This window comes from Leopardus geoffroyi, chromosome D4, assembly GCF_018350155.1.
Source record: "Leopardus geoffroyi isolate Oge1 chromosome D4, O.geoffroyi_Oge1_pat1.0, whole genome shotgun sequence".
Lineage (NCBI taxonomy): Eukaryota > Metazoa > Chordata > Mammalia > Carnivora > Felidae > Leopardus > Leopardus geoffroyi.
Window position 1 is genome coordinate 51,925,487 of NC_059342.1, and position 14,374 is coordinate 51,939,860.

The window sequence follows — 14,374 nt, forward strand, 5'->3', positions numbered from 1 at the left end:
TGCTTGGCAAAAATGACATAGATATTCTGGTCCAAACTCATCCAACTAAGTCACTCCTGATTCCCAACTCACAAAATTATAAGATAGTAAGTGTTTTGGCATTGGTTTTGTTTTTTATATTTAATGTCTTTAATTGTGGCATTATAGAGATGACATAAAAATGACCATTTAAACCATTCTAAGTGTACAGTTCGGTGGTATTAAGTGCATTTACATTTTTGTGCTGCCATCACCACCATCAGAACTCTTTTCATCTGCTAACCTGAAACTGTACCCATTAAATAATAACTTCCCATGTCCCATACACCAAACCCCTGACGATCACCATCTTATTTTGTCTCTATGAATCTAACTATCCCAGGTCCCTCTTATAAGTGGAATCATAACAGAATCTGTCCTTTTCTATTTGTTTTACTTAGCATAATGTCTTTAAAATTCATCCATATTGTAACATGTGTCAGAAGTCCCTTTCATTTTAAGGCTAAATAACATCCCATTGTATGTATATACTACATTTTTTTTTTTTTTTTAATTCACTCATCCATTGATGGAGACTTGGGTTGCTTCTGGTTTGGCTGTTGTGAATAATGCTGCTATGAACATGGTTGTACAGTTATCTCCCTGAGTCCTTGTTTTCAATTATATTATTAGTATTCTTTGATACACTACAGAGTTTAAGTTTTATGTAGTCAATTTACCCATTTTTTCTTTGTTAGCTATGCTTTGTGTCATATCCAAGAAATCATTGCCAAATCCAATGCTGTGAAGCTGCTATATATATTTTTAAGAGTTTTATAATTTTAGCTCTTATTTTAGGTCTTTGGTCCATACGGATTGTTTTTGTTTTTGTTTTTGTTTTTGTTTTTGTTTTGCCTATAGTGTAAGATAAGAGTCCCACCACACTCTTTTACATATGGATATCCAGTTTTCCAAAGATCATTCGTTGAAAAGGGTGTCTTTCCCCCAGTAAATGGTCTTGGTACTCTTATTAAAAAGCATCAGACCATATATGTATGGGTTTATTTCTGGACTCTCCATTCTAGTTGACTGGCCTATATGTCAGCTTTATACCAGTACCACACTGTTTTGATTGCTGTAGCTTTATAATAAATTTTGAAATCAGGAAGAATGATACTTCCAATTTTTTTTCAGGGCTATTTTGACCATCCATGGTACTTTGGGGGTCCAAATTAATTTTAAGATATGTTTTTCTATTTTTGCAAAAAAACATTGTTGATATTTTGATAGGTATTTCACAAAAATTGTGAATTTACTTGGGTAGTATTGACATCCAAATAATATTGTCTTTCAGTTCATGAACACAGAATGTCTTTCCATTTATTTGTATATTATTTAATCTCTTTCAGCAACATCTTGTAGTTTTCAGTGTACAAGTCCTTTGTTCCCCTGATTAAGTTTATTACTAAGTATTGTATTCTTTTTGATAATATCATAAAAGAAATTGTTTCTTAATTTCCTTTTCTGATTGTTCACTATCAGTGTATAGAAATGCAACTGATTTTTGAATGTTGATGAATCTGTTTACTAGCTCTAACAGTGTGTATATGTGTGCATAGTCTTTAGAATTGTTTACATATAAGATCATATAATCTGTAAACAAATATAATTTTACTCTTTCTTTCCCAATTTGGATGCTTTTATCTATTTTTCTTTCCTAATTCCTCCAGCTAGGAGGTACAGTACAATGTTTTTTTTTTTTTTTTTTAACATTTATTTATTTTTGAAACAGAGAGAGACAGAGCATGAATGGGGGAGGGTCAGAGAGAGAGAGGGGGAGACACAGAATCTGAAACAGGCTCCAGGCTCTGCACTGTCAGCACAGAGCCCGACGCGGGGCTCGAACTCACAGACATGAGATCATGACCTGGGCTGAAGTCGGATGCTTAACCGACTGAGCCACCCAGGCGCCCCAGTACAATGTTGAATAGAAGTAGCAAAAGTGGTCATCCTTGTCTTGTCCCTGATCTTAAAGGAAAAGCTTTCCATCTTTCATCATTGAGTATGATGTTAACTCTAGGTTGTCATATTGGCGTTTATCATCCTAATGTAATTTCCTTCTATTTCTAGTTTATTGAATGTTTTTTATCATGGAAGAGTACTGAATTTTTTCAAATGCTTTTTTTGTATCAACTGAGATGATCATATACTTTTTTTTCTTTCATTTTGTTAATGTATTACGTTGATTGATTATAGTATGTTGAACAATCCTTGCATTCCAGGAATAAGTCCTGCTTGGTCATGGTGTATAATCCTGTAATCATGCTGTTGAATTCAGTTTGCTGGTATTTTCTTGAGGATTTTTGTAACAATATCCATTAAAGATATTGGTCTGTAGTTTTCTTTTTCTGTAGTGTCTTTATCTGACTTTGATATTATGGTAATGCTGGCTTTATAAAATGAATTTGGAAGTGTTTCTTCTTCTTTAACTTTTTGGAAGAGTTTGAGAAGGATTAGGGTTAATTCTTTCTTAACTGTTTGGTAGAATTCACCAGTAAGTTATCTAGTCTTGGATTTTTCTCTTGGGGGAGGTTTCTGCTTACTGATTCAGTCTTTTTAGGTCTATTCACTTTTTTTTTTAATTTCTTTAAGATTTAGTCTTGGTAGGTTGTGTTTTCTAATTTGTCTATTTCATCGTCTTTCCAATTTGCTGTCATACAATTTTTTTAGTACTCTCTTATATAGTCCTTTTCACTTGTGTAAAATTGGTAATAATGTCTCTTCTTTAATTTCTGAAGTTATTTATTTACATTTTCTCTACTTTTTTCTTAGTCTAGCTATATGCTTGCCAATTTTCTTGATCTTTCCAAAGAACCAACTGTTGGTTTTGTTCATTTTCTCTCTTTTGTTTATATCTGCTCTAATCTTTATTATTTCCTTCCTTTTGCTAGCTTTGGGTTTTTTTTTTGTTGTTGTTGTTCTTCTTCTTCTTCTCCTTTTTCTAGTTCTTTAAGGTATCAAGTTAGATTATTGATTTGAGACATTTCTTCTTTCTCAATGCCAGTATTCATCGCTATAAAGTTCCCCTTTAGCACTGTTTTCACTGAGTTCAATACATTTTGGTCTGCTGTTTTTCTATTTTCATTTGTCTTGGGATATTTCCTAATTTACCTCTGATTTCTTCTTTGATTTATTGATTGTTTAAGAGCATTTTAATTTCCACATATTTGTGGGTTTTCCAGTTTTCCTTCTGCTATTGATATTTAGCTTCATTCCATTGTAGTTGTGAAAGATACTTTGTATTATTTTAATATTTAAAAATGTATTAAGTTTGGTTTGTGGCCTAACATATGTTCTATCTTGGAGAATGTTCCATGTGAAAAATATGTATTTTGCTAATATTGGGTAGAGTGTTCTCTACATTTGTGTTAAATTCAATTGGACTATAGTGTTCAAGTCTTCTGTTTCCTTATTGATCTTCTGTCTAGTTTTCTTCCACTATTAAAGCAGGGTTTTCAAGTCTCTGACCATTATTGTAGAGCTCACTATTTCTCATTTTAATTCTGTCGGTGTTTGTTTTTATATACTTGGAAGCTCTGATCTTTGCTGCATATACCTTTATTATATCTTCTTGGTGAATGGACCCTATAATAATTATATAATGTCCTCTGTCTCTTTTAAAATTTTTTACTTAAAATCTATTTTGTCTGATTTATCATCTATTTTGTCTTCTCCATTTTGGTTACTATTTGCATGGAATATATTTCACTTTCAAGGTATGCATGTCCTCATGTCTAAAGTGAGTTTCTCATATACAACATGTAGTTAGAGGATCCTGATTTATTTTGTTTTGTTTTTATCCAATTTGCCAATCTATGTCTTTTGACTGAGGAGTTCACTCCACATATCTGTTGTTTTAAGCCACTACATCTTTGAGTAATCACAGCAACCCATAAAGACCACAATTCCTGTATACTAATTAATAATACCACATCTATATTAATACCCTGACTTTTATAAATATACTGTTGTTCTTATTTTTAGAAAAAAATATAAACAAGTATTTCATGATTCAGAGGCATTGTGGCCCGAATTATCCTTAAATGTTTCAGATAGATAGAGATAACGGAAAATGTGGTAAAATGTTAACAGCTGGGAAATCTGGATGAAGGTACATGAACGTCCTTTACTATTACTATTCTTGGGACCTTGCTGTATGTCTAATATCATGTCACAACAATATCATGTCACAACTTAAATTAAAGAAAACAATTCAGAGACTAAAAATTAAGAACGCATTATAATCCAAAACATGAATAGACTACAAAGCTAACTTTTACCCTCTGGATTCCAGAAGGAAAGGTAAGAGAAAAATGAGTAAAAGTAATATTTAGATAAATATAAACAGAATTTTCCAGAATTAATGGAAGACAATCATATAAAAATTAAGTAAAATCAAAATAAAATTTAAAAAATATGGAAAACTTGATACCTGGACATACCACAGTAAAACTGCAGAGGCAGCAAAGACAAAGAAAAAATATTAAATGTTGTGGAGAGGAACGATTGATCATCTTCCCAGAAAGCAATTAGCTTGACAACTGACTTCTAAACAGCAACAATGTACACCAGAAGCCAGTATAATAATAGCTAGAATGTACTAAAGCAAAATAACTATCAACTTAGAATCACATATTCAGCAGACATCTTTCAATGATGAGGAAGGAATAAAGACATTTATAGATAAACAAAAACTGAGCATTTGCTACGAATAATTACTAAATGATACTACTAAATGTAGTTCTTCAGACAGAAGAAAATGATCTCGAGTGGAAGATATCAGATATAAGAAGGAAAGGTAAACAAACACAGTGAGCAATATTCTTATTTATCTATCTGAAACAAAAATAAAATTGTCATTTGGGTTAAATATTAGAATAGAACTAAAATGCATGAAAATTGCTATAAATTCAAAGGAGGCTGATTGTAGTTGTTATTCCAAGCTCTTACATTGTTTAGGAGAGTGAAGATTGAACTTCACACTTTAGTGAGTTTCCCTATGCATAATTACATTTCTAAGGCATTAAAAGTCTAGAAAATGCTATTACTCTGGTAATAGGCAGTATGATTCCATTTATGTAAAATTAAAAAAAATACAATGTGTACCCCCTCAACAAATATACAGTGGTAGAAATATGTCTCAAAACTATAAGGAAAAGCAAAAGAATAATAAAATTCAGAAGAGAGCTTATCTCTGAGGACACAAGGAAAGCAAATGGATTGAAGGAAAATATATGGGTTACTTCAAGATATGTTAATGTTTTTCTTACACTGAATGGTATGCAAAGTATGCATTTTGTAGTCTAATTTACAACTCACGCATATTTTAAATATTTTTTTCCATATCTCTATTCAATAAAACCAATTAAAAAAAGAAACATCTGAAATAAAAGATTCTGAATGGATTTAGAATGTAGTGTATTACTGTTGTGATGCTGGGTGGTGTTGTCAAATTGAGAAGGAGAACTGTTTTTGATTAGGGAAGCAGCCTGATTAGAAAACAGTGCAAAACTAAACCTAAGGAAGGTCTACATGACATTAAACTCTGCCAGGTAGTTAAGTGTAATAGACTGCAAAATTGCCCTAATTTCTCTCTCCTTCATATATCCACTCCCTTTGGACTATTGCTTTGTAGTTACTCTCAAGAGGTAGAATCCATTTGTCTACTCCTTTCATCCAGGTTGTGACTTGCTTTGGCCAACAGAATGTGGTAACAGCATCACTGGGCCAGTTCTAAACATTGGCCTCAAGAAGTCTTGAATGCTTTCATTCTTTGTCTGCTATGTGAATTTGCTCAAGCTAATCAATTGTATGATAGAGACATGTGGCCCAATCACTCCTAGCACATTAGTCACAAAATTGCAAAATAAGTGAGTGAGCCTATCCTAGACTGGTCAATCCTGGCCTATGCACAGCTGAGCTCATGCACATGAGCCAGCTCAGCTAAAATCAGGCAAGCCTAGGATCACCAAAACTGCCCAATAACCTACAGACCTATAAAAAATAATCAAATGACTATTGTGTTACTAAGCAAGTATGTTTTGGAATAGTGTTTTTCTCAGCAAAAAAAAACAAACAAACAAACAAAAAAACAACTCAGTCAAGCAAACATTAAAGTATCTATCAATCAAAATAAACTTGATTCTATAATTCTACAAGCGGCACATCTTTCCTCCTTATGTTTCCTTTTCTCTGAATGTACTCATACAACATGTTCACCTGGTTGTAACTTTGTAGGGCCATGAAACACTTAATAGTCATGAATATTCCAACTGTACAAAAAATGTCCTTATTTTGGAATGTTGGAGACAAGCTAACGTCTTCAAAGATGATACAATCTGAGAAGATAGATTTTCAATTCTTTTTTTAAAAAAAGTAAATGGGTAACATTGCTTAAGAATAAAACAGAAAAACTCAAGGGAAAAAATACACAGGTATGAAAATGAAATGTGCTGATCTCCCTTTTCTTAATTTATGGCACTGTGAAAACCTTAAAGTACTATGGGGCCATGTATTCATGAGAGCAAGAGAACAGGGGTGGCAGAAGGTATTTTTAACAAAGTCATCAAGGCACTCATGAGGATGGCATATTTTCCACGAACAAGCAGCATAACTTAGTTCTCTGCTCGAACACCACACACGGCATAATGCAAACGGCACTCTCAGAATACTGATGCTCCCACAGGGAACTCAACAGTGAACCAGGAAAAGATCACAGTCTCTGACAGCTGATTGGTGAATTAATTAGGTGCTGCACCATTTTTAATGCGATTGTAAATCACATGTACAGCATGCATTCAGAGTCATAAAAAGATTCCAAGGATGCTAGGCATCACACAACAGTACGGCAAAATGTAATCAGAGTCCAGAGGGACACCCGATGCAAATGGGTTTAGCAGAGACCTGCTGGGATTAATCTTACATCTCATCCTTTCCGAGGGGAAAATATGGACGGGGTGGCAAAATTATTTAGGCTCTAAGCAAAAGAAATCAATGCCTTTTTATCACTTTCTCTCAAGTTTTCTCAAAACACACTTAACTTCACATTTGTACACTTTCTACCCATCTCTGAAATTATTCCTCCTCATATAACCTATCAAGTGACAGGAGATTGTGAAGAGAGATCACAGACAGAACCATTTCCACTCTGCAATGACCAGGTCATTGTTACTGCTGCCTATATGCTCTCAAATATTCTTCCATCGCAGGCCTTAGTTGCTAAGTATATCTTATTATGTAACTTATTGTATTTATCAGTTGTGTGATCTTCGGCATGTTATTAATCTCCTCAGCTCTCAGTTTCATCTTCTGCAGAAAGGGGATAATAGGGATGCCTGGATGGGTAAGTTTGTTAAGTGTCCAACTTCAGCTCAGGTCATGATCTCAAGATTCGTGAGTTCAATTCCCACCTTGGGATCTCTGCTGTCAGCACAGAGCCGGCTTCAGATCCTGTGTCCCCCTCTCTCTGCCCCTCCCACCACACATGCGTCCCCTCCCCCTCAAAAAATAAAGAAACATTTTTTTTTTAAAGGAAGAGGAAAGTAAACTTCTTTTCATAGGGTCATTATGGAAATTAAGTAAATATTGTAAGGTGCTTAAAACAGTGCCTGGCCCATGCCTGATAAGTTCTATAAAAGTTGTTACATAAATGGTGATGCAAAAATGATGTTATCCTATTTGCACTGCGGTCCATTAGCAATGAAACGTTTGATCACTTTGATTTCTCAGAAAACGCAGCTGAAGTACACAGTTTAAATACAAAAGTACTAACAGAGCTGCATGTATAGAGGATCGGAATGTGGGAGTTCTCACATTTACTATTTGTTTCCATTATTTTCTGTAACTTGGGAAGATGAGGAGATAAATGAAAGACAGGAATTATTTCTGTCAGATTAAAAAAAAAAAGGCACTAAAATTCATTTCAAGCCTCCTTTTTGGTGACAAACAGATCATGCTGCAGGCATGTGGGGTTGCAGCTGTACTTTGATTAGCTACCCCCATGCCTTGTGGCCCTGTGGGAATGGCAGGCAGCACATGAGAAGCCGATTCAACATACATATTAATAATATTTTAACCTCTTCCAATAAAACACTGATCACTGAAAATACACAGGGGTATAGAAAGAACACATAAAACATTTTAAAAGGTTATTCTTAATTTTAGTTTCCTTTCCCTTCCCTGCCTGCTCTGCGCTGAAGATAACTGTTGAGTCATGAAATGATCAACTACCATGCACATGGAATGCATGAGGACCAGTTGAGGGTTGAGAGAAGCACAAAAATTGGACCAGCATCCCTGGGAGAATGAACCTGAGTTTATATCTGAACTGGAAAGAGTAAAGATGCCAAAGGTATTTAAGTCCCTTATTCAGCACAATGATACTGTGATACTCATAGATGCAAAAAGGCTATCAATAGGTAATATGAGATATTTGGTAAATAGGAGTCAGAAGTTAAATATTTATATTGAGAGAGTGTATTGCATCCTGTTTTATTCCTAAAGGATTTGAGATAGCTAACTAAGTTGTTTTGGTGTGTGATAAAATAAATGAGGAAAAATTTTAAAACTGAACAGATATAATAATGCCAGAGATAATGTTAGTACCTACTTGAAATCAAATAGCTTATGGCTGGGGGAATCCAGATCTATTGGAATCCTTTCTCAGACAACAGTACTGCACTTTGGGTCATTCCTAAGGGAACTACCTGCAAAGAACAATGGTAAAGAGGGGCAAAGTTCCTCTTTCTTATTAATAGTCTTTGGGACCTGCCAACTATGGTCACCTGGGCTAGAATCAGGACCTGGGTTAGAAACCTCAGAGATCTCTGCTACCCAACTCTAAATTTAAGCCCAAATCATAGATTTTACATTGATCAGAATGGATGTTTTCAAGGAAAATAATAGGTCAGAGGGAGCTATCTAGGGAGTAAGCCCTTAGTTTACCATTGGAAATAAGACAAAAAAGGAGAAGAGTGTGTTAGATAGCCAAGCTCCTTCATGTGGAAGGGCTTTAGCTTTCCAGTTTGAAAGGAAGAGAAGACGGACTGAATCCCACCCGCATAAATATTCATTGGATGGCTACCCTGCAACATCCTGGAATCTCTCCAATCAGATGATTATCTCCGATTCCCGGGAATTGAGTCTTCCTCCTCTCTGAAAGCTCTTCCTGAAGATATTGCACAGGTGGCTCCTTCTTATCACCCAAGTCTCCAATTAAAACGTACCTCTATGGTAAAGCCTTTCAGAACAACACAGTTTCAAGTGATTTCTCAGGCTCTCAACTTGTTTTAATACTTACCATTACTGAATGTTTTCTTTTACTTATTTTTATTATTAATGAACTCCATACTCTACACCACTCATTTAAAACATTAAGTTCAATGACAATAAGGATCTTGTCTGTATCATTACCTCATATACATGTGAGTACTAAGTGAACGTAATAGGTGCTCCACAAATATTTACTGAGTGGATACATGCTTGAATGTGTGTTTTGATAAATCAAGAAGGGTGGTGGAAAGAGAACAATTTCTTGGGAATCTATTTTAATATTGATAATAGCTAACATTTACCAAGAATGGACATTAATATATTAAGTGTTATCTTTTTTTAAATCTTCACAATACACCGTGATATTAACACTGAAAAGAAAAATAAGGTCACATTTTGACCAAATCTACCTTAGAGCCCAATAAAGGAGATGAGATCCACACCTACACTAATCCCATAGCAGTTAAGCATTACTACCATATATGCCATTGGATTTTGTTTACTTGCCAGGCACATGCAACAGATTTAGTTTTGAGCTTCCTAGTACCCTACACACACCTGAAAATAAATCTATTACACGGTCTACTGGAATAGTTAAAAACAACTTTGTAGAAGCAGCCATGTGTTTGGAATGCTGAGACTAGAAGGATGTCCCATGATCTTCTTAATGGAGAAACTTTAGGATGAAGAAAACCACACCATGAATGACATTACAACAATCAATGCAAGCATGGGTTTCTAACATCTATAACACAAATCAGTGTAAGTCGATTGCATTGATTCAAGCTGTGGTCCAGTGAAAGCACTTCTACAGAGTAAATACAAATACTTTAATAGTCTTGTTTAATCCACTGATAAAATTTAAGCTACACTGATGAATGAAAAGGATTTGTATCATTTACTATTTCTTGCCACTATTTTGTTGACACTGGCTGGCAGAAATTATGATGCATATATAGTATGATGAGTGAAATACCACAAACATTTGGTGTTATTAATTAAGGCTATATCCATGGGTTTTGAAACATGCATAATTTTGGCATCTTCTCAGGAGCTAAGACACCCAACCAGAACACTTACCTAAACTGGCTAACATTATACCTATGCAGCAAGCACAAAAGGGAATGGAATATCTATGGCCAAGTCTAGATTTCCCCAGAAAACAAAAACAGAAACTGTTTTTTTTTCTAATACATGAACAGAAGTCTAACAGAAAGGCTAATATCTTACCCTAGTCATAATCCAAAACCATTAAACAATAATAAATAAAGCACCCGCAGAATAATTTAACTTTAATCTATGCTATAAAATGTACTCCTAGGTAGATACATTAATTATTAGGCTCTAATTCACAGTCAGTGGATTGGAAAAGCCTGTAGTTTGTAACGGCTGATTTTAAGCCATTCTTTCTTACCATCATTAGCACATGAGAGTCCATAACAATATCACACCATGAGCTGTAATTTCACGTCCTCTTTTTACAGACTAGTGAACTAAGCCCCAGAGATGTAAATTGCCAAAGTGACACAGGCAGTGAGTGAGAAGCTAGGAATGCTTCTCTGTGCCTGAGATTATAACCACTAAAATTCAGCCACACTATTGGCAACTTTGGTCAGATAGATGAAATTCACAGATTTTTGGAGTTAGAAAGAATCTTGGGGTCATTTGCTTAGCTTCCTTATTGTATAGATGAACTAAAACAGAGTAAATAGTTGACTTCAAGTCCATATTCTACTTAGTGATACAATTAAAATTGAACCATTCCAGCATTTTTTCTAAATAAAATTTCTTTATATAAAAATAATCTTAAATTAAGAAAACATAGGGCATAAGAAAGTATCACTTATTAAAATATTAATGGTGTATATAAATACTAATGATGTATGTAAAGGATTATTCTCCAAATAAAAGACCATCAAAGAATGATAGAATAATGGAATAAATACAAACTGTCATCTTTTCAAACACTGATTGATACATGAATCCCCAATGAGAAGCACTTAACCAGCCAACCATCTTCAGGTGACATCTCTAGAAGGCGGGCTCTTAATGCTTTATGAAACAGCCCATTCTGTTTGGGGAAAAATTCTATTTTTAACAGTTTTTGTTCATTTAAATCCATATAATGTTATTTTACAAATATTTCCTATATTGGGTCACAGTAGGCCCAAATGTCTTAAGACCTTCCTCATAGTCACAGCTGTAAATACTAACCTCCCTTCCATCTGGCATTGATTCAGATATTTGCAGAGAATTATCATCTCTAACACTTGTTCATCTTTTCTTCTCAAAACAAGGCATATCTAATTCTTTCACATTTTCAAACTCTCTCATTAGCATGCTTGCTCTGGACAGTTATCCTCAGGTTTATCAATATCCTCCTTCAACCTGTGGACTCAGGTCATACTTGCTTTGGGGTTGTTCTACTCAGAGTGTGAAGCTAATTTATAGCCCCTTCTCTGTTCAAAAGGTCCATATTAATGTCATCCACATTTCAATTTTGCACACTGGTCATTACACTGATGACACTAACCTTCTAAACTTGAATCTATGATTTTATTTGAACAACAAAAATGTCTCTGCTATCTTCATAATTTACCTCACCCTTAACTAATACTGATTTACATTATGTATGTATATTATATATATTCTGATGGCTTGAGAATGGAGAAAATAAATTTTAAAACCTCAGCAAAGATTTTGAGGAAATAAAGAATGGTAATGAAAAACAGGTAAATAGTTCAATACCTGTGCTAGGAAGGCAATGCTAAAATCTGTCTTTGTCACTTTAGATGAAGACTTGATTATGTGCAAAGAAGGAGCCAGTGTTGAGGGGAGTGGGGACTGAAAATGGAAGTAAAAATGAGCCTAACTATTAGAACAAGAACCTAGAGGAAACAGCATCTGTGCTTTCATTCTGCTTTTGTTATATAATTTAAAATTTTGTTAAAGTGAAAGTTTCCATATGGTTTTGATGTCTCTTAAAAGTCCCATCAAAATAAAATAAAGTATTAATTTTTAAAATAACCTCTACTCATGTAATAAAATAATAGTGTGTTTTTTCATTTTTTTGCTGATAAAAATAAAATCACTTTCTGTCTACTATCTACATCTGAAGAACATCCAGCATTCTCTGGGTTCACAATCAGAGATACATTGTAGAGCTTCACATGAATTCGAGTGGGAAAAATAGGTTAATTTATCAGGATTACTTACGCCACCTAAAATAACTGAAAGAGTATACTAAGAAATATTCAAAGAAGCAATTACATTTAACAGTGTCTTCAAATCACGTTACATTTATCATACTTTAAGTACCATTGAATATTCTTTTTTGATTGGAAGAGACCTATGAATGGCAGACTCTTGTGCTGAGCAAATGAACAGTTTTCCCTAATTCTTTTTACATGACTGTCTGTTCCTTCCCTATTATCTCATCTAAGTCAACATAATGGCGAATGATATGTCTCAACATGCAGTTCATGATTTAATTTTTTTAACTTAAATTCAAGTTAGTTAACATATAATGCAGTATTGATTTCAGATGTAGAATTTAGTGATTCATCATTTACACATGACACCCACTACCCATCCCAAAAAGTACCCTTCTTAAAGCCCATCGCCCATCTACCCCATCCCCCAACTACCTCCCCTCCATCAACCCTCAGCTTGTTCTCTATATTTAAGAGTCTCTTATGCTTTGCTTCCTTCTCTGTTTTTATATTATTTTATTTTTCCTTCCCTTCCCCTATGTTTGTCTTTTTTTGTTGTTGTTTCTTAAATTCTACATGAGTGAAATCATATAATATTTGTCTTTCCCCCATTGACTTATTTCATTCATCATAATACACTCTAGTTCCATCCACATTGCAAATAGCAACATTTTATTCTTTTTGATCAATTTAAATTTGGTCGATGATAGCTTTATTGCTTAAAAAAAAAACCTCACCAATTCAGTATACTTTATACTTGTTTAATATCTCCTTGAAATACATTTTGTTTCATTTAAATCTATATTTCTGTCCACAGAGAGTGTCAGTTTCCTGTAGGCCCCAAAACATCATCCCAAACATATGTGTGCATTTGTGTGCATGTGCGTGTGCATGTGCATGTGTGTGTGTGTCTACCATTTGTACCTGGTAGACTATTGGCAAACTAAACGCAAAGGCATTCTTTCCTTGCTATTATTGTTTGTCTGATAGACATGTGAAGGAGTGCTGGAAGCAAGCCTATCTATTTTCTAGGAAACCCATTTTTTTCAGAAGCAAATGTTCTTTGTTTCACTTTTGGTCTTCATGAGGACATAAGCAAGCAGTCCCACATGTCTCCCTGTAGTTGTGTTAAATGAGGACTTTCCTAACAGTCAGCAGTCAAGACTTATCTTTCTGGACATATCTCAATTCCTAATTCATCCCTCTGTAATGAACAGAAAGCAGTGATTGCTAATGCCTCAATTTGCTCTCTAACAATTAAAAGCAAAAAAATAATAGTAATAAAAATAATAAAAAATAAAAACCATGTTGTAATACTTGGTAAATGGCTGCCACCAGCAGAGAAAGAGGAGATAGAAAAACAAGGGAGATTTTTCAGGGAAAAGAAAGTTATCTATACCAACACACAAAGGCCACTAAAAGGCTATGAAGTAGTTTCTATTCTTTTACATATATATGTATATTTCTATATATCTATATCTATATCTATATCTATATCTATATCTATCTATATCTATATATCTATATCTATATCTATATCTATATCTATATCTATATCTATATCTATATATAGATATTAAATACATAATGAGTTAATGTTATGTCTGCCAGGACTAAAACAAAACAAAACAAAACAAAACAAAACAAAACAAAATGAAAGAAAAAAAAAATGCCCAGAAGTAACCCTAACCTAGATGTAACTCACTTTCCACTTCAAATTAATAGCAATGTACCTCCACTATCGTTATTCATGTCATAAGTACTAATAAAGTAAATATCTTTAACTAACACACTTTATGCAAAACATTTAAACTACAACATTTAACTATGATACCACGGTGTTTAAAAGGGCAAAAATCAGTTTAAACAAATAA

The 14,374-nt window shown here is 34.0% G+C and overlaps 1 protein-coding gene across 5 annotated transcripts in view; it reads right to left on the minus strand.

Moving 5' to 3' along the window:
- LINGO2 (leucine rich repeat and Ig domain containing 2) overlaps nucleotides 1–14,374 on the minus strand; it is a 1,160,577-nt gene that overhangs the window by 672,079 nt on the left and 474,124 nt on the right. The gene's annotated exons all lie outside the window — the stretch shown is intronic.